The sequence below is a fragment of the Dama dama genome, chromosome 18, assembly GCF_033118175.1.
Source record: "Dama dama isolate Ldn47 chromosome 18, ASM3311817v1, whole genome shotgun sequence".
NCBI classification, from domain to species: domain Eukaryota; kingdom Metazoa; phylum Chordata; class Mammalia; order Artiodactyla; family Cervidae; genus Dama; species Dama dama.
The window spans coordinates 34,437,323-34,457,159 of NC_083698.1; the positions used below are offsets into that span (position 1 = coordinate 34,437,323).

The window sequence follows — 19,837 nt, forward strand, 5'->3', positions numbered from 1 at the left end:
ATAAAAGATCTTAAGATGAGGTAGTATAAAATATGATTTAAAGTAGTCATGCTGTTAATAAAGATAGCATACTCAACTATGTCATATGCCTCAGATTGTTGTTCAAGAATAAGGATCGGTAGATTTAATGCTTAGTTCATTGTTGGCTAATCTTTGTAAGAATCATTTTAGTAAAATAGTTGGGGTCAAGAAGCTGGATACCATTTTGTTTAGAAACAAAAGGGAGGTACAGAATTAAACAATTATATCTGACTACTCTTCTCCTCAAATTAACATAGCTTAATTGTGTTATTTGTCTTACTACAGTAACATAGATTCATGTAGGAATTTCAAGTAATAGTGAAAAGCTTGAAGAAGGAAATAAAGAAAAAGGTGTCAAAGTCATGAAAAATTTCAAAAAATCAATCATTGATAATTTAGCAAACATATATTCAAACTTGTGTGTAGTTACATACAACACAAGACACACATATATGATTGCATGTAATATTAGATATATACTCATATATATATGATTGAATGTAATATCACAGTTTATAATATTTCATTCCATTCCATAATAGAGTAAAAATTTTGCCATATTGGGCATCACCTGGTAGCTAAGGTGGTAAAGAAGCTGTCTGCAATGTGGGAGACCCAAGTTCAATCCCTGAGTCGGGAAGATCCATGAGAGAAGGGAATGGCAACCCACTATAGTGTTCTTGCCTGGAGAATTCCATGGACAGAGGAACCTGCTGTGTTATGGTCCATGGAGTCACAAAGAATCAGACACGAATGAGTGACTAACACCCTTATACATTGCCATATTAATATAAAATACATTTAATGGATGTATGCTAGTCCACTATACTTGTATAAAATAAGTTACTTAACCAACTCATTATATACAGACAATAACATATATTTTTTTGCTCTTGTCTAATAACCACCTTAGAATAAATGGTAATAATGGCATTCCCGTTTTAAAGATTATACAATTTTAAATCACCTTCATATAGATTATTAAATGCTTCTCCAGAATGTTTTCATCATATTCCATTCTCAGCAAGTTGAAGTATTAATAGTTTTCCCATATACCATATGTAGACAAAAATGATGGTAAATCAGAGATGTTAACCGATATTAACTAGCATTTGTCTGTAATATAAAACAATTACTTTTGTTACTTGACCTTTTTAAGCATCACTTAAAACTCGGGAACAAAAATGAAAAGATTATCCTAGATCTGAAAATTGAAATTGCACACAGGGAAGGCAGAAAGTCAGAATGAGTAAGGTGCAAATCCACAGATATGTGAAAGTAATGATGGGGCTGCTAGCAGTTGTGTCTGAAGTGGGTAAGGATGCAGTGAGGGCTGGGGGTGAAGTGGAAGGGATAAAGTTCACAAGAAGACATGTTTGGATAAAGAAATACATGTGTCTAATGAAAACAGAGATTGTTTGAGTTGAAGAGATCTAGGATTATGAGAGTATAGTTAAAAGGCTCATTAACTTGAATATTAAGAACCAGACCAGAGAAGAGTAGTCAAACAATGTAATGAACAAAGTAAGTTTAAGTCAGTGGTGAAAAGAGAAGAGCCTGATGATGTTTGAGGTATATCACAAGTGAGTGGCACAGGCATCAAAAGCAGAGCAGTTACTGAATGATGATGACGAGGCGATAATGTCAATACAGCAGTGAGGAGTAAGGAGAACACTGGCCCCTCCTTGGTCATCGTGGGTGTGAGCTGGGGAGGTTTTCGGGGTAGGCAGCATTATCAGGGTTAGGTTGAGTTTTAGTTCAGGTGAGAAATGGACACACTGTTCTAGAAAAGTTTAGATGTTAGGGTTTTGTTTTTTTGTTTTTTAATTTTCTAAAAGATCTAGAAAGCAAATCCAGTTTACTAGTGTCCAGAGAACAGAAACAATATAATTTGTCACCACAGCCTTCCCCAAATCAGTGTAGTTGCTTTTTGTTCAGCTTTTTATTAATTTCTTATGTAGCATTATAGCACTAAGGTCATCACTAAAATAAATGAACAAGCAAGACCAAAGATTATGGTTCTATAATGTTTTAAATGTTTTATAAAAACAAGACTTTTTAATACAGAGCACTTGATACCACAATATTTCACATTTATTATTTAAATATCTCATGCCTATGAACACAATGTTAAGTTCCTACCAGGGCCAAGCTTTACTTCATGCGTTGTTGTGCCCCTGCATGGCAGAATTTCCCAGACAGACCATCAGGTGACTTAGAAAGTGCAGCAAAATATATGATTCTTTTTTAAATATTTTACTTCTTATTTAGTGTAATGGAAGTAAATCTAAGAGAAAATAGAAAAATCTATTCTGCTTACTACAATTATTCAGGGACTAAGACAGCATTATGATATTACTGAATACATCATTCTATGATTGAAATATTTCTCAAGGCTTTTAGATGTTCTTGGCTTACTTTTAAATGATCATTTATGTGAAAACTCCCTCATTAATTTAAATCATATTCATTGACAAAAAGGTAATTTTCATTTTTTGTCATGTGCAAAAAATTCACACTAATGAGTTTGTCTATGAATTTTGATCACACAGAATATGCCGCCCTATGAAGCAAATATAATTTTCCTTCTGTTTTTTAAATGAGAAAATGAATACAGAGAGGTTAAATAAGAAGCAAAAATCAAACACACAAAATCAGGTTGGTTTGGGGTTTAAAACATGTTTAAGAGCATTTCTGCTTTGCAAGAGTATTCACCAGAAATGACTTTTACACAGAGAATAAATGTATGCAAGAAGCATTTGTTCTTGACCAATGAATGTATCAATAATAAAAAAGAATCAATTAATTAAAATCAAATTTTATATGATTGAGAAATTCCATGTTGCCCCAACTATTATCTTTGATCAGACCAAATCTTTAGGTCAGCAAATGAGATACAGAAAGTCTACAAAGTTACTGAGATAACCTGAAAAAAAAAAAAAAATAGAACAACTCCAAAAGAAATTCCACCTTAATCACCTATCATTTTCCTAAATCTAAAATAATATTCTTCATTAAATTAATTATTTGTTGCTCAGTGCATACTAGGAAGGAACTTGACAATACTGAAAGTGTCATGGTCCTTGGTCCAGACTCCTGGAAAGAATGTGGGGTGGTACTAGGAAAGGAAAGTACCTAGATCAGAAAAGATGACTAAATGTTTGTGAAATATGAATCTGTGTTTGTATAAAGCATTCTTTTGCATTCAAAGAGAACTCGGAGGCATTTCAAGGCAATGGGTGAAAATACAAACCTCAACTGAGTTTTGAAAGACAATTAGAAGGAAAGGTTGGAAGGGAAATTTGTCTCTTAGTCAAGTTCTATTCTATTGAATGTAGTTTTCCTAGGTTCTGGGGTCAAAAAGAAGAGAACATGTCAAAAGAAGGGCAGTTAAGAAAGAAGGTGTGGCATTGCTCTTAACATGCAATATCCCTTTGGATAATTGGCCTGCACAAGTTTATTGATTTTGTTGTTCAAATCTATGTCTTTACTGATTCATGTGTTTGCGTGTGTGTGTATGTGTCTGAATGAAAAATATATCACTGAGTGATATGTTCAAATCTGCTATTCTGGCTACAAATTTCTACATTTGTTTGGAAAACTGGATAATTTTGCTTTCTGTATTTTGAAACTGTGCTTTGAGTTGTGGGCAGCTTTAAAAATATTATATTTATTGAACTATTTTCTCATATTCATTGAACCTCTTTATTTAAGTAGTGATTTTTATTACTATGTTTTGTGAGATATTAACAAAGCTATACCAGCTTTCTTTTAATCAGCATTTAATGATATCTTTAAATATATATATATATATATATATATATATATATAATAAGAACCAAGGCTACAAATTCCATTGTACCATTGTATCTCCTGGGGCGCGGGTGGTACTTTTCTATTTTCCAAAGTGATGGGGTCACTTTTTAGATTCTGAGAAGACTTCCTACCCAATTTGGCTTTGTCTTTGTCTCTGGACCCCCATACTCCCCCATTAAAATGCATGCTCCTGCTTAGTAAGGATAGACTGATGTCTTCAGGATGCTAACTTATCTAATAGGATTCAGATTTTCCAGTCCTTTCTGGACTCAGATGTTTTCTCATTCTTCCCAGGACATTTTTTTTTATAGTTATGTAACACTGGAAACTTTCCTATAGATATCTGATATGCCATGCCAACTAGCATTTAAATAGTGTGTTAGGGCTCTTTTTAAAAACTATTTGGGGAAAATGCAATCTCATCCTAACTTAGAGTTTTAAGATGCTGGAATCATCTTCTTTATGATCTCTATTCCCAGAAAAATGATTATATAAAAGTTTGTCCTCCTTCTGATTGTCTTCTTTTTGATGGTAACTCATGGGTCTTTTGTACAGAATGTTACTCCTGGTCTACAATATATACCATTATGACATTATAATGTATCTCCTTTCTCCTATACTCATGCCCTATGGATGGACACATATTTATTGGCTACTTACTATTATCTAGATCCTGTGATTACACCTGAGATAGTAAGACAACTAAGATACATTTCCTGTAGTCACAAAGGCCAAATAATAATGAACCATTTCAGTAGAGTGAGATATGTACAAATAAACATGTGCAGTATGCACCAGGCTTGGTGTGATTCAGTGTCTGTAGGATTCAGGAATGGCCTCAGAGAAGAAGAACTGGGTAAATGATTTTTAAAGCATAATTAGGACTCCTCAGTCAGAAGAAAAAGCAGCAAGGCAATCCTGTCAATGATTAGATTGCACATATGTATACTTCACTGTGATACTCTGTGATTTTGGGTAATTTGAAAATACATCAAAATAACTGGAACAGATGACTAACAGAGAGATGATAGAAGATAACATTAGAAATACTGACAAGGAGCTAGATTATTAAAAGTCTTTTTTAGAATGCTAAGGAAAGAGAAGGCATTGGAAGATCTTGTATAAGAGCATAATACTAAGAGTTTACTTTTTTAATTAGATAACTGTATAATTAAGGCTATAACTTTTGAAATTATAAAAGTATTATCAAAAGGTATTTAGGCATCAAACCAGGCAATGATAGCAGGTATAAGAGCAGAACCAGATGAGGTAATGTTGAACAGTGAAATTAGAAGAATATGGTGATTAATTAGATGCAAAATATTGGAAGATGCAAGAGCTAAGGTAACTGAAAAGACCTGGTTGACTTTGAGATTATTATATGCATTATTTGTTGTTCTTTAGTCATTAAGTCATGTCTGACTCTTTGTGATCCCATGGACTGCAGCATGAGTGGTCCATGGGATCCATAGGGTCACAAAGAGGATTTTTAACTTTGTTCCTTCTGAAGTTGAGTTCAACAGAGTATATCCATGTGGCTATGTCTCCAAATCAGACAGAAATTTGAGTTTTGGGGTTTGAGGAGAGTCTTAGGTCAGAGACATTGATTTGGAAAATATCAAAATATACATAATTGCTGAAGCTATGATAATTATAGCTTCTCATTAATGCAGTAACGAAGTAAAATATCATTTAAAAAGTGGTTAGGCTAAAAAGATAAGAGAGACAGGGATAAAACTCTGAGAAAGAATGAGAATATGAGGAGGTGACTGAGTCCATGAAGATGATGGGATGGGGGTGAGGGGTGGGTAATAGACCTATGAATTAGGAGAGTTCAAAGGGCTCTGTGATGAAAAACAAAGGAGGTATCTCAAACAAATTTCAATTGATCAAGAGTATTAAATGCTAGAGATTTGAAATAAGATGATAACTGGATAATTAGGAGACTGTTAGTGACCTACTTAGAGAATTCTGTTCACCGTGGAGAGCTGAGTAATGAGTGAGGGTGAGACTGGAGACAGCCCCAGTTGACTTCTCTTGTTAGCAGAGAAGGGAAATGGAAATTGCTTCATAGCAAAAGGGGGATGTTTTAGATTGGGGAAGTTGTTCTTTGTGGCCTTTATTTATTTATTCTTCCCATAATATGAGGAAATTGAGCATGTTTCTTGACTGAAAATAAAAGAAATAACAGAAAGGAGTTCTTATGACTTTATTCTAAATGTATGCTTTAGGGACTAGAGACTAGGAATGTTACACTGCAAAATTCAAGGTAAAAACGTATTATTTTGTCTCCATGTTATAAGTAACCTTCAATTAAGCCCTAACATTGATATAATCCTAGAAATATAGGACTTGAAGATATCAAAAAATTACAATTGCCACAAAACTTGGTTATATATTGGTTATATTGAATTAACCAGAAAGAAAGAAATATTTTTTAAGGCCTTATCTGGGAAACCACATTCTACTGAATAACATGTTGTATTTAATCAGCAATCCAAAATTAAGTTGGATTGATAGCAAAACTAGAAAGAAAAAGAGTATATGTATGGTACTCTAGTAACTTGTTTCAGTAATTAATACATAATTCAGTAATTATGTATAAAATAAAATTACTCATAGAGAGTACTTTTGTGAATTACATTTGTGATTTTAGTAGTATTAAAATGTTTTGCAGTTGTCTATGACCGTTAAATATCTGAATTATTTGGGCTTATTATTAAGTGAAACTGCTTCTCACTTTAGAAAAATACAATACCCTTTTTTGGTCAAACTTAATCCACAATTTTAAAGTAACTTTGTAACTTGGTAAACATGGGTTGGACCAGCCATCTTTAGGGTTATCCCTATCCTGTTACAAATGACAAAAACCAAAATGTGATATGAAAGACAATTCCAAAAATGTCAGAAGTTACGTACAACACGTCTACTATATTAAGAGTCAGGGTCCTAGAAGAAACAACTGGCGCAGAGTGTAGGGAAACTATAAAGGATAATGCGGTTATTCCAGGCCTTTAGTCAGAGATTCCATTACCAACAAAAGGACTAAAAGGAGGGAGGAAAGTTGGAAAAAGAGACAGGAAGTATGCAGTCACCATGGGAAATCCTTCAGGGAGAAAGTCAGGGAACTAAACATGGGACTTTTGTTTCCTTAATCCCTTTTCTCACCCATTCTGTCCTCATGCTGGTAATTCCTATTTGCAAACCAAAGTAGAAGCCAGAGGACACAAGAGTCATTTGATTGACTTTATGCCTCTACTGCTTAAGCTCCTTGGACACAAAGAAGAGAGGATAAATGGAAAGAAGATTTGGAGGAGCGTGTAGATATCTAGCACACCTTTATAATTTATATTTAATATGAGTAATGATGTAGGATTTTATTAAAGAAAGTCAGTTTCTTATCAATCCCAATCAATAAATGCTAAATAAATACAGTTTATCAGGTCCATGGAGTATGATACTTATAGACTGCTTGTGGTCTCCGAGTCTTGGTCCAGTATCAGTTAAAATAATTTCCATTTTCTCAGTAGGGAGATGTTTCACATTATGGTTCACAACCTACCCATCACTTGGGCCTCTCTTTATTCCCGGCTGTGCAGCCCATGGGGGTCACAAAGAGTCAGACACCGCTGAGCAACTGAACTGAACTGAACAGCCAGGTCAGTGTACTCAGAAGCTAGCCCATTGTACTCTGGTGTCTTCATCACCCTGTTCTAGAACACATCTATGCTGCTATCTCTCTGCACCCCAACAACCTCAGCTGTATCTTGTCCTCTACATAGGTAGAGCAGAAGGTCTTCTCAAAGTATTAAAGTGACATTTAATTGATTTTTTTCTCTGCGTCTCATTATCTGTTCTCTTTTCGTACAAATTCCAGATGAGCTTTCAACTGCCATCCCTCCTAAACATCACCTACTAGCCCCCAGTAGCTAAGGAATAGGAAATTACTCAGTGATGAGAATTTCAAGCCGAGAAGAAGGGCAAATTTCTTTTGCAGTCTGGTGATAGAATTACTTTGCAGAATCAGGGTCTTTCCATTCCATTCAAATTATACCACACAGGTGGTCCTACTCATTAAAGAAATAACCCACTCCCCTAGGTACTAGGGCTTTAAATACCTTTAAATAGAATGCATGTGAGTATGCTTACTCAGAGTTATTGGAAAAACACTTATGACTACAGGAGTCCTGTTTTCAATATAAAATTAATTTAATAATGAAATGGCTTTGATTTAACAGAGTTTAATTGAAGAAATTGAGGGGATAGATACAATGACTTTTCCATTCAGCTGTTTCATTAAAATGAATTTTGTTTTTTCAACCACCAAAGAGATGCATTTATTAAAAGCAAAAATATATTTTTAGTTTTGCTGTTGTTTCAGTAAAGAAGGTAGCAAATAAATGATGGAATGTCCAAGTTAGAATCACAAAATTTGCTTGCTTGGAGATCAAAAATACCTTGAATGAACTCTTTAATGTCTCTTGAGAAAAACTTTGCCCAGCAATCATTTGTATTTTCTTCTGTACTATTGAATCTTCTCTTTAAAGAAATAAAATAAAACCCCAGCTGAACAGAGAAAACTGGTTTTCTGCCAAGTCCTGTCTAAATTGTAACCTATGTAGTTCATTTTAAAGCATTCATTTATCATTCACAAATTAACCTTGTACAGGATAGCTGCTCTCATTTCCATTGCCTTTCTGTCCTAGGAAGTATAAACCTCAGGCATTAAACAAATAATGAGTTGAATCTGTAAGGCATATTTAATGCAGGGAGGGTTTTTAATAACATCTCTATAATTATAGGCATTGATAACTGACAATAAATCTTCATTTCCCAAATGCCACAGTCATTACAGATAGAATGATATGTAATTTGTACTAGATGCTTTTAAGAACCTTATGCCAAAATCACCTTGCTTTTTTTTAGCTTCAAATTTTGGTTACTGTGGAGAGAGTATCAGATATTTATTACAGAACATAGTTATAAATATACTATGCAGAATGATTCTGAGGGTATGAGTCTTTGCTTTTTAATTGGAAAATGATATCACCACCATGATATTGACTGTAAATCTTAGCTCAACTCTTGGGTGGCACTTTAAAAGTCACACTTATTTTAAATAATAATCTTGGTTACTTTAATGGGCAACAAGCTACACTGAAACATTTCTTGATGTGCTATTTACTGTATGAAGTTTTATTCTTGTGAGCTATGCCTTAGAACTTTATTGTAGACAAATTTTTTTAAGTGCTTCAAAAATTATATGGAATATTTTCAAGTCTGAGTTCTCCGAGCCCCTGTTTTCTGTAAAGCTTTATGAGCTCAGCTTGTCCATTTAAAGACATTTTCCTTAAAGACTTTCTTATAGGGGAGTCCATGGCAAAATGTGTGATTTCTGACACCTTTCCTGTTCCCAACAGCACCATTCTGAATTTATGTTCCCTGTCCTGAATCCTGTTCTCTAGGGATAGAGACAACAGAATGTATCATTCAAGAGTTAATTTCTAATTTGCTACCCCTGGGATGCTGAACATTCTTAAATATTTGGAAAGACATCATTTCACCCTTAGACTTACTTCAAGGTGATTTACTATCTCTCTAAATGCTCTTGTGCAATTAAAATCTACCTTATATACAATATGTATATTGGAGTTGAATAAGAAGATACATTTTTATATGGCTTTCAGTTGTGCTCTCAGGGGAAATTTACCACATAGCCAACTAATAAATAATATTGTTTAAACTTGGCATCCATGACTGTTTAAGTGCTTCTCAGAAATTAGCCCATTAATCTTCATGTGGCTGCTTGTAAAAGAGACAGCAAGTTATCTTATTCTTCACACTTTCCTCTGTTATCCCACTCCAGCTGCCTAGATATCTACACTGTTGTGCCCACGTCATTAGAGGCAGTTTCCTCTAGTGTTTCTCTGCAGACCAGAGCACTCATGGTGTGAGAATGTCTGTCCTCCCTTCCGTGAGATGATCCAGGAAGTTCACACCAGGCCCTTAGGGTTCTATTTAGACGGTAAGGCACATGATTGGTACAGGCAAACACACAGAATAAATTGCATGATCTATGTGTCACTGAAAATCATCTCTCTGGTTTGTAAATAGGGCCCTGTTTCTCTTAAGCGAAACCCTGACACCTCTTCTGTATTCATTCTTTGCTTGTTGTGAAAGGGTTGTTTCATTAAAAGTAGAACGGCAGTCCTTAAAGAACTGCCTCATTGCTTTCTTACTGGTCGTTCAAAAGTAGACTTGTTCTTTCCAAATAGATAAGGTTGTTCGGAGATTTTTAAATTTTTACTACCACTCTCAATGTATTCTTGTTTTTTTCCAGAAGAAAAGCCTGCGGCATATCGAGATCAAGTACAGAGTTAAATATGAAAAGTGTTTAATTATTTAATTATGTGTTATACATATCGTACAGAACTATGAACACAAACCCAGATCTCATGGCTTATCTCTCCTTACAGAGAGAAGATGCTTTTCACAAGTTATATTAAATCTGAATCTGAGAATGATAAAGTATAAAATTAGCAGTTCAATAAGTGACTATAAATCAGAAAAAATAATTGGAACTTTTCCATTAAGCACAATAAATACTATTTTTAAATATTACCTTTTAGGCCCACAAGACACTCATTCTCATTCTAAACTTCCTGATCATTTTCTTTCCAAAATTTCTTCCTTCTAATGACTGATAGTTCCATTTCATATACCTGAGTAGAATATAAAGCAAGCTCATCTCATTTTCATTATAGGAATTGGACTCTTACCTTATGCAGTATTGATGGCTCACAATCCCCAAATATTTACACATTGAAAGAGAAACCAATGACTCAATTAACTTCTAGTTGAGTAGTTACCAGTTGTTGGGAAAGGGTCTGTGTGCTAAGAAAGGCATCATTCAATTGGAGAGTGACAAATGAATAATCATGAAGTCACATCCACTACCCTGTGAATGATATTATTTATTTCATTAGTTGTACTTGAAAGGGGACTCAAGGTATCCTAAATCTCTTTTTCTCAATACTTGCAGCTGCCTAAGAAGGGACAAAATGGAATGGACTTGGTCTTATTTAATGGATTGTGTATAGTTCATAGTGTATGTTTTCATGGGAATGTTTTAGCTCTGTGTCAATGCTCATTCATCATGATGTTACTTGTTTTTTAAAACCTAAATAGACCAAAAGATTAAGTGACCTTTTGCTCTTTGGTATATTTATCAGACAATTTTTTTTTATAAATAATTAAACCTGGAGAATTTGAGGGGTTGTAAAAATCAGCTAAAATTCCTTTCAGTCATAAAGAGAATATAGTTAGTACTACAATACTGAAATTTTAAAAATTTTTACAATTTGCGAGGTAGCACAGTATCAGTATGCAGAACCCATGTATTTCGAGTTAAACCTTCAGATAGAAAAAACAACAATAATTGATTCAGAGGTATTACTTCTTACATAGGTCACTTTTGTGTTCTCCTCTATCCTTTGGTATTAGTCATCTTTAATTTAATGTTAAATAGAACATGAAAAACAGAAGGTAAATGTTATCTTCAAATGAGTGATTGTGTTAAAAATGGGGAGAAGTACAGAAGAAAATTAGAATCCATTTTGTTTATGATTAACATCTGAACATATGTATAGTTGTGCTAAACTTTTCTATTGTTAGCATATATGCATTTACTTTTTATATATTTCTATTTAAACCATTTAAGATATTTCTTTGCTATGTACTTTTATTCACATATTGATCCTTATTTTGACAAGAAATTTCATTCTTACAATTAGCTTTATATATACCTGGCCATTTATTGCAACAGAAGAATGCAATGCAAGTCTCAAAATTTTCTACTGGTGAATTGTACTACCGGGTCCAGTTAAGATAAGATTTTTACTTTAATTCTAAACTATGATATCAACTTATCTTCCCTAAAGTTCAGAATGACTGAAATTCTCTATATGTTAATTTATTATCTTTCCCCCCCTATTGGTTTCTTATTGCAAAGCCTTAACTTTTCTCATAAAGTGTTCCCCTTCAGAGCCTGGGCTATGTGGTTTTTAAAATCCATATTCTAATAGGCTAACTCTTACATATTTAAACACACAGTTGAATAACACATATTTAAACACACTGTTGAGTTGAATTTTGAAACCTAAATAACTAAAATTTTTGGTTTTGTTATAGAGTTATATGTAATCCCATCAAATGAGTTTATTTTTCTTGAAAATATGAAGATACTTTGATATTTGGAAACAGACTAGTAGTAACATATGAACTCTCTCAGTGCATTAACCTCTATATCAGTCAATAAAGGAAACAGTTTACAGATCAGTGTTAGCTGGACAAGTGTGTACACACACAGACACACACATTTCCCTATGTATATAAAAATGACAAACCAGTTTTCTTTAATGGTTTTTCTTCCTACCCTAGTTCCGAAAACATTGTTTGCTATCAGTTCAGTTCAGTCGTTCAATCCCGTCCGACTCTTTGTGACCCCATGAATCACAGCACGCCAGGCCTTCCTGTCCATCACCAACTCCCGGAGTCCACCCAAACCCATGTCCATTGAGTCGGTGATACCATCCAACCATCTCATCCTCTGTCGTCCCCTTCTCCTCCTGCCCCCCAGTCCTTCCCAGCATCAGGGTCTTTTCAAGTGAGTCAGCTTTTCACATCAGGTGGCCAAAGTATTGGAGTTTCAGCTTCAACATCAGTCTTTCCAATGAACACCCAGGACTGATCTCCTTCAGGATGGACTGGTTGGATCTCCTTGCAGTCCAAGGGACTCTCAAGAGTCTTCTCCAACACCACAGTTCAAAATCATCAATTATTCTGTGCTCAGCTTTCGTTGTAGGCCAAGTCTCACATCCATACATGACCACTGGAAAAAACCATAGCCTTGACTAGACAGACCTTTGTTGGTAATGTCTCTGCTTTTCAATATGCTGTCTAGGTTGGCCATAACTTTCCTTCCAAGGAGTAAGCATCTTTTAATTTCATGGCTGCAGTCACCATTTGCAGTGATTTTTGAGCCCAGAAAAATAAAATCTGACACGGTTTCCACTGTTTCCCCATCTATTTCCCATGAAGTGATGGGACCAGATGCCATGATCTTAGTTTTCTGAATGCTGAGCTTTAAGTTAACTTTTTCACTCTCCTCTTTCACTTTCATCAAGAGGCCCTTTAGTTCTTCTTCACTTTCTGCAATAAGGGTGGTGTCATCTGCTTATCTGAGTTTATTGATATTTCTCCTGGCATTCTTGATTCCAGCTTGTGCTTCCTCCAGCCCAGCGGTTCTCATGATGTACTCTGCATATAAGTTAAAGAAGCAGGGTGACAATATACAGCCTTGACGTACTCCTTTCCCTATTTGCTATGAGTATGACAGTTTTCTTATTGTTAGCATTCCATTTTCCCTTCCCTGTCTTTACATCTCTACCTTAATGAAGGTGCAAATCTCTTACCACAGTACATCTGCTTCCTAGATGGTCCTGGTGAGTCTGCTCTGAAATATTTATTTCATAGTGTGTAAAGATTTTGTTATGATAGTATCTTATTTTCAGAAACATTTTCAATTTATTTTATTGTCTATTTCTGGCATAAGAATCATCTGAAAACTGTGTTGAAAGCACAGAGGATTATGCTCCACTCCTTTGAATCCTGAATCAGACAGTTTGGAGTAACTTCTACATATTTATATGTTGAACAATTCACTCCGCTGATGCCAGTACACAGCCAATTTGAAAATCATGACCCTAGCACAGGTGTCACACATGGTAGGTATTATGTAGTTAAAGAAGGATTTAATGGATAAATGAATAAGGCTGAAAATATTAATTTAGAGCCAATAAACCTCTCTATACTGAATGTAATGCAATGTATCAAAAATGGCTGTTATATAAAAATTTTACATTGTTCTTTGGAAAAATCTATCCTGTGCTCACAGTTCATATTAAATTTTGAAATAAAAGTAAAACTAATTACTTCCATGTTGCTTTGTCAGCAATTGTCATTTACAACCCTCTCAGTTATTCCAAATTGCCAAAGGCAATATGAGACTAATTTTTTTCCTGACATCCTATCCTGTCCAGTTATTATAACTGAATCATTGTCCTACTTGTATCTATTCTTATATGTGTAGACATCCATATTTTATTTCAATGTGTATAAGAGAAGTCTTGGTAACCTAATTTGCATTGTAGTATTTATTATTGGTGATATGTCCTTCTACTTGATCTATAAGTGTAAGAATGCATGGAAATATGATGTGATAGTCATAGTTTAGAGGTTATATCCAGTGTCACAGGTACAAGACTTGAAGTCTAACTCCCTTTACATATCTCAGTTTAATTTTTTTATCTCTTTATCATTGAACTATATAGAACTTAAGTATCAGAATCAATAGCCTATAGTTCTTTTTCTTGGCATATATCTTGTTATCTTGAGAAGACTCTCAGTAATATAAAAATGAATTTTGACAGAAATGACTAGATTGTATTAGTAAGTAACACTGAAGAAAATCATATCATCATGGCCAAGTTTTGTACTATGGACATGCATGATGAAGGAAGTTCTGACTGGTTCTTTGTGTGTTTCTGTGTGAACTATGGTTATTGTGCTTTGATCTTTCATAGTATCTCTATACATATTCAACATATATTCACAAAATTCACACTCTTTAAACCACACTGATGACTCGTTTTAGGGACCTTCAACAGACATCAGAAAAGACTTCTTATCCCTTGCCAGGCCCTACATATTAATTCATTTTATTAGGAAGTAGATGAGAATATAGGATTCTTAGAGGCAAGAAAGATGTTTATCTTTAGCAAAGGTTCTTCTAGTTTCCACTGAAGATAATCAAATATCACCCTCAGTGGCGTGGCAGTTTTCTGTTATTAGTGTGAGCCTCTAGTAGAGCCCAAAGGGAACTGATTATGTAGAGTCAGTCTTTTTGAGTGGAGCACTGAGTGTTCGTAGGTCCTCTATATCACCATTTTAAAAAAAATAGTTCTTTTGTAAATAAAAGTTCAAAATCTGTGTCTTATTTTGATTAGGACATTAACTGTTAGAATCCTAGGAAAAGGAGGCATGACAAAATTGAAAATAGGTGGGTGAAGAGCAAATATAAAATGTAGTATTTCTTCATCTTTTAAAGTTGGTTCTTCTAAGTTATGAAAAATTAAAGGACTAAATTACAGGAAATTGAGATCATACTAAATGTGGCAATTATATTACTATATACTATATTCTATATTATATTACTATATGCTATTTGAATCTCTAAACACACCAATGCTTCATTTATTTTTAATTTTATCTTATTTCTTTTTAAGAAATTAAATTAAATTCATCTCCATGATTTAATGAAGGCCAACTGGTTAGTTTTGGGCTTCCTTGGTGGCTCAGATGGTGAAGAATATGCCTGCATTGCAGGAGACCTGGGTTCAGTCCTTGGGTTGGAAAGATTGCCTGGAGAAAGGAACAGCTACACACTCCAATGTTCTTGCCATAAGAATTCCATGGACAGAGGAGCTTGGCAGGCTACAGTCCATGGGGTCCCAAAGAGTTGGACGTGACTGAATCACTTTCACTTTCACTTTCAAGTGATGACTGTAAATTCAAATTGAATGATTTCATTAAGGCCACAAAATAATTAGTAGATTTGAAGTTTTCAATATCAATTGGATATTTCTAAAAATATCTACAAATTATATAGTCTGAAGTTTATAAAATGTTAAATGACTTCCTCTCCTTAAGTTAAGCAATTTTTCCTAGACTATTTTATCTCTGGTATGCATCAGTTTGGATTGGGAAGCAAGAGAACTATTGATTATTAATAATAATCCTTAACTCATTTGAATGCAGAAGGCATGATCATATAATCCCATACAAACGTTTAACAGGTCTAAGAATACTAATTCTCTTTATTTAGCATTCTAGATTGAAGTAGTAGATATAACTTACTTGTTGACACAACTCTTCTTCTATGATAAAGCAACTTTAATTTTCTACTCAATATTAGAAAATCTTCTCAGTGATGAGCAAAGATCTTAAATCTGCAGATCAGGGAATCATACCACGAATGTTTCAAATTGTGGGGATTTTGAATGGAATAACTTAAGAGTAGGCCTTAAGAACGACAAGATGGTCCTCAGGGTAGGATGGCAAGCAACAGTATGTCAGTCATCTTAGGCTTAAGAATGCTTCTGTAGACACAGCACCAAATCTCAAGATTTATTGCTTGCTCACATTATACCTTTTTGCAAGTTTCCTCTGTCTCTGATCCAAGTCTTCACTTGGGCTACAAATTGAAGGAGTACCTTCCTCTGAAACATAATAGAGAGAAAGAAACCTGGGAGAACTATAAGATGGTTCTAAAAGTTCTGCTCAGAGGTTACAGCAGCATTGTTCATTTTTCATTGTCAAAACAAATCATATGACTAAGCTTAAGGTCAATTGTAATCCTCCCAGAGGAAGAGGCAGCTAATAATTAGAAACCATATTTCAGTTTTATTTTTGAAAATATTTTTCCTATTGGTATTCCCAAATACACAGTTTATCTACGTCTCTATTTTAAAAATACATTTCAGAAAAAAATTTAAGTAAAAATTATATATTAAATGACAACTGGATATTTTGATATAAATATTAAATTCAGTAAATTAACATTGCATGAGAAAAATGCTTTTTCCTAACCTGATATAGGAAAAATATCTGTATTATATTTTGCAAGTTCATAAATAAATGTACAAGTATCTGAGCTTATTTAATGAATTACCATTATCTCAATGTATTCACACTGGGATAAAGTAGAGATATAATACTCTTCTGAAAGGTACAATTATTACTATAGCATGGCACAAACATCCTTAATAATAATTGTATGCATAAATGGAGACAACTTTAATAAAAATATGTCAATATTTTATATATTTAAATCTCAGATTTGGTATTAGGGTAAATTTGCCTGTGTCATTTTTTTATTTTAGAGATAAAAACATAATCGTATCATATTAGTTTGTAGAAAATAATATTTTTCATTATTAACATTTCTCTAAGATTAAGTTTAAATTCCATTTGAGATCTATCAAGAAAATTTACTGTACAATAATCCCTCTTTCTTCATTTTCCATCATAAAGAAATACTAATCGCCAATCAAATATTTCTTCATTATTAACCAGAATGGGGCTATAAAATCTTCAGCACATTTCAAAAGTTCTTTATAAAAATAATTTTTAAATAGTTTAGTATTTTAATGTTAAGCTATTTGCATAGCCCATATGAATGGGAAATATGTTATTTCTATTAAATAATAGTAACTGATGATGAGTAGGTATGGAAATTAGAAGCTTTATGCAAAATAGTACAATTAGGTGTGAATTTATTCATAAATCTATTCTTACTGGCAGAAGAAGGAGTGCTTGAAAAAGTTAAAGGGACATCTAAGCATCCAGAGGAAGATATTTAAAAGGAAAGATTTTAAACCTTGCCTTGTTGGATTTCTTCATTCTTCCCTCTCTCCCTCCCTTCTCTTTCCCTCCTTGGCTCCCCCTCGTTCTCTCCCTTATCTTTTAAAAAAGAATTGTATTTAAACACTGTAGAACATGGTAGAGCTAGCAAGCACTATTATTATAACACAAACTTTTAAATGGAAGCTAAATTTCTTACATACTTAAATTTTTTATGTGTGTTTATTATCATAAAAATATGCCTGCAATTTAGAAACAACTTTGTTCCCTTTTAATGACAGGAGACAAAGCACTTCTCAACACACGATCAACATATATTTGAGTGTTTTTTTTTTATTGCTAACTTCTCCTTATCTGGACATATTTTGGTGTTTTTAAGTTATTAGAGAGGAGAGAATTATAGTACAAATAATTAATTTTTGCTTGAAGTACTTATGAATGAAATCTAAATTCTCCTCTGAGTCTATCAAAGAGCAGCATTCGTTTCACTACATGGAATATTGGTTTCAGGAGGATAGAGAATACACATTGAAAGCACGTTACAGCTGTGCCAATCTTTTTGCAATTATTTTGAATAGTTGGCTATTCGCCCCATTTGACAGTTTGTGAACATGGTGAATAATTTAGTATTCATGCTGCTGCTGTTTTGGCACAATTAACATGAATCACATATCTGCTGCTATTCAAACTGATTGCAATATGGGGGGGAAGCCTTAATGTTCAGTTCTTTGTACTCTATTTTTCCAAATAAAACACAGTGAAGACCACTTTGTGTGATGACCTAAAAGCCTCTGAGGACCTCCCTTTTTATTAAATTCCTAATACCAATTTAGATCCAGTATCTAATTTTAGAATTTTCTTGGAGAGTCTGTCAACTGGACGTCCATGTATTCCAAGCATGTGCAAAATATTTATGGGCCTCTGTGCAAAGCCAAAGACTGCCATGTCATTATGTGTATTATCGTCCATTTGTCATTCTGCCTAACATGACTCAGAGGCAATGGCTATTACACAATTTCTTTCTTATTCTCAGTGGCATAACTTGAATTTAGTCTTCTGTTGTGATATTTTCTTCTCACAAAAAATTGCCCATATAATATATTTCCATAAATTCTTAAATTCTTAAGAGAGAGAGCTACTTTTCAAACTGCTCTTATATCTATTAGAAAATCTGAAGGTAAATTATATTTTACTACCTGCATCATTTTTAAACAAAGGGGAAAAAGGATCATCATCAGTAAGTATTTGCTCAATGAATATTAATGTTAATAGTTCATCTGTAGGTATAAAGTAGTAGTAATAATAATATACTTAAAAAAACTGACACCACGATCTTGTCAGCCCTATTAAAAAACATTGAATGTTTTCTATATGGTGCTGAAAAAAATATATTTGTTTCTGAGCATTAGTTTTTCATAGCTATACTTCTGGGTGTGTTATAAATTCATTCACTTAATAAACAATTAATAACACTTACCATGTACCAGGTACTATTCCTGGTGTTAGAAATAGAGAACAAAGCATACTAGACCTGGAGATTATCTTCTAAAAGGAGGAAGACAATCAAAATCCTTGTAATTAAAATGTATACAATGTCAGGTGGTGATAAGGGCATCTGGCTTATTGTGCACAATCAAAAACCAATATTTATAACCAAAATATTTATAAACCAAAATCATAATATTTATTGTCAAGTTACAAAAAGAAACTTAAGTCTCACAACACCCATAATGCTCATATTATCATGCCAATCACATTCTCTCCTTGTAAGCATGTTGCTTGAAACCAGAGAAAGGAAAGACAGTTTGTTGTTGAAGCACATCATGTTGGGGGCGTAGATGGATGCATGTGTTTTCGTGATAGTGTTGGTACGATCTCCCCTTTTCAAATAATGGAAGTCCAGTGTGCAGTCTGAGAGCTGAACACTGCCACGAGCTGGCTTGGAGTCTTTTTCCTCTGTGCCTTCACGGCCATTCTCCTTCCTTGTGAGGTGTGCCTTTCTACGCTCACTCTGCTCATACTGTCGGGCAGGTTCAATTCAAGCTTTTTGGTTCTGAGAGTCAGGTGATGTCTTAGCAGTCATTTTGCGTCGCAACTCCAGGTCACTGTGTTGATTTAACTTCGACTTCAAAAGAGACAGTTTATTTTCCAACATTTTCAAATTCTTACTAGGACTCTTATTCTTGCTACCTCATGTCATCAGTAGAAATGTTGTCACCAATTCTGTAATTATCTTGACTATCTAGAAAGTGACATTTAAATTCTAGAGCAATGCCTCATTATTCTCCAGTTTTCTGCCTCCTTCCCTCCATCCTTCATTCATATATTTTAGGTTTCAAAACCAGGCTTTCCTAAGTGCCCTTTACTCACTGCTTAGGGTATGAAGCAAAGAAGGTATAATTCCTCTCTGTGAAGAGAGGAAGGAAGCTGAACTTTAAACAAATCATTACAGTGTATTTTGAGATTCCATTATAATTGTTAAGAATGGAACGTCAGGAATCCAAAAATGGGCACTGAT

The 19,837-nt window shown here is 34.0% G+C and overlaps 1 protein-coding gene across 3 annotated transcripts in view; it reads left to right on the forward strand.

Moving 5' to 3' along the window:
* SEMA3A (semaphorin 3A) overlaps window positions 1–19,837 on the forward strand; it is a 506,000-nt gene that overhangs the window by 245,377 nt on the left and 240,786 nt on the right. The gene's annotated exons all lie outside the window — the stretch shown is intronic.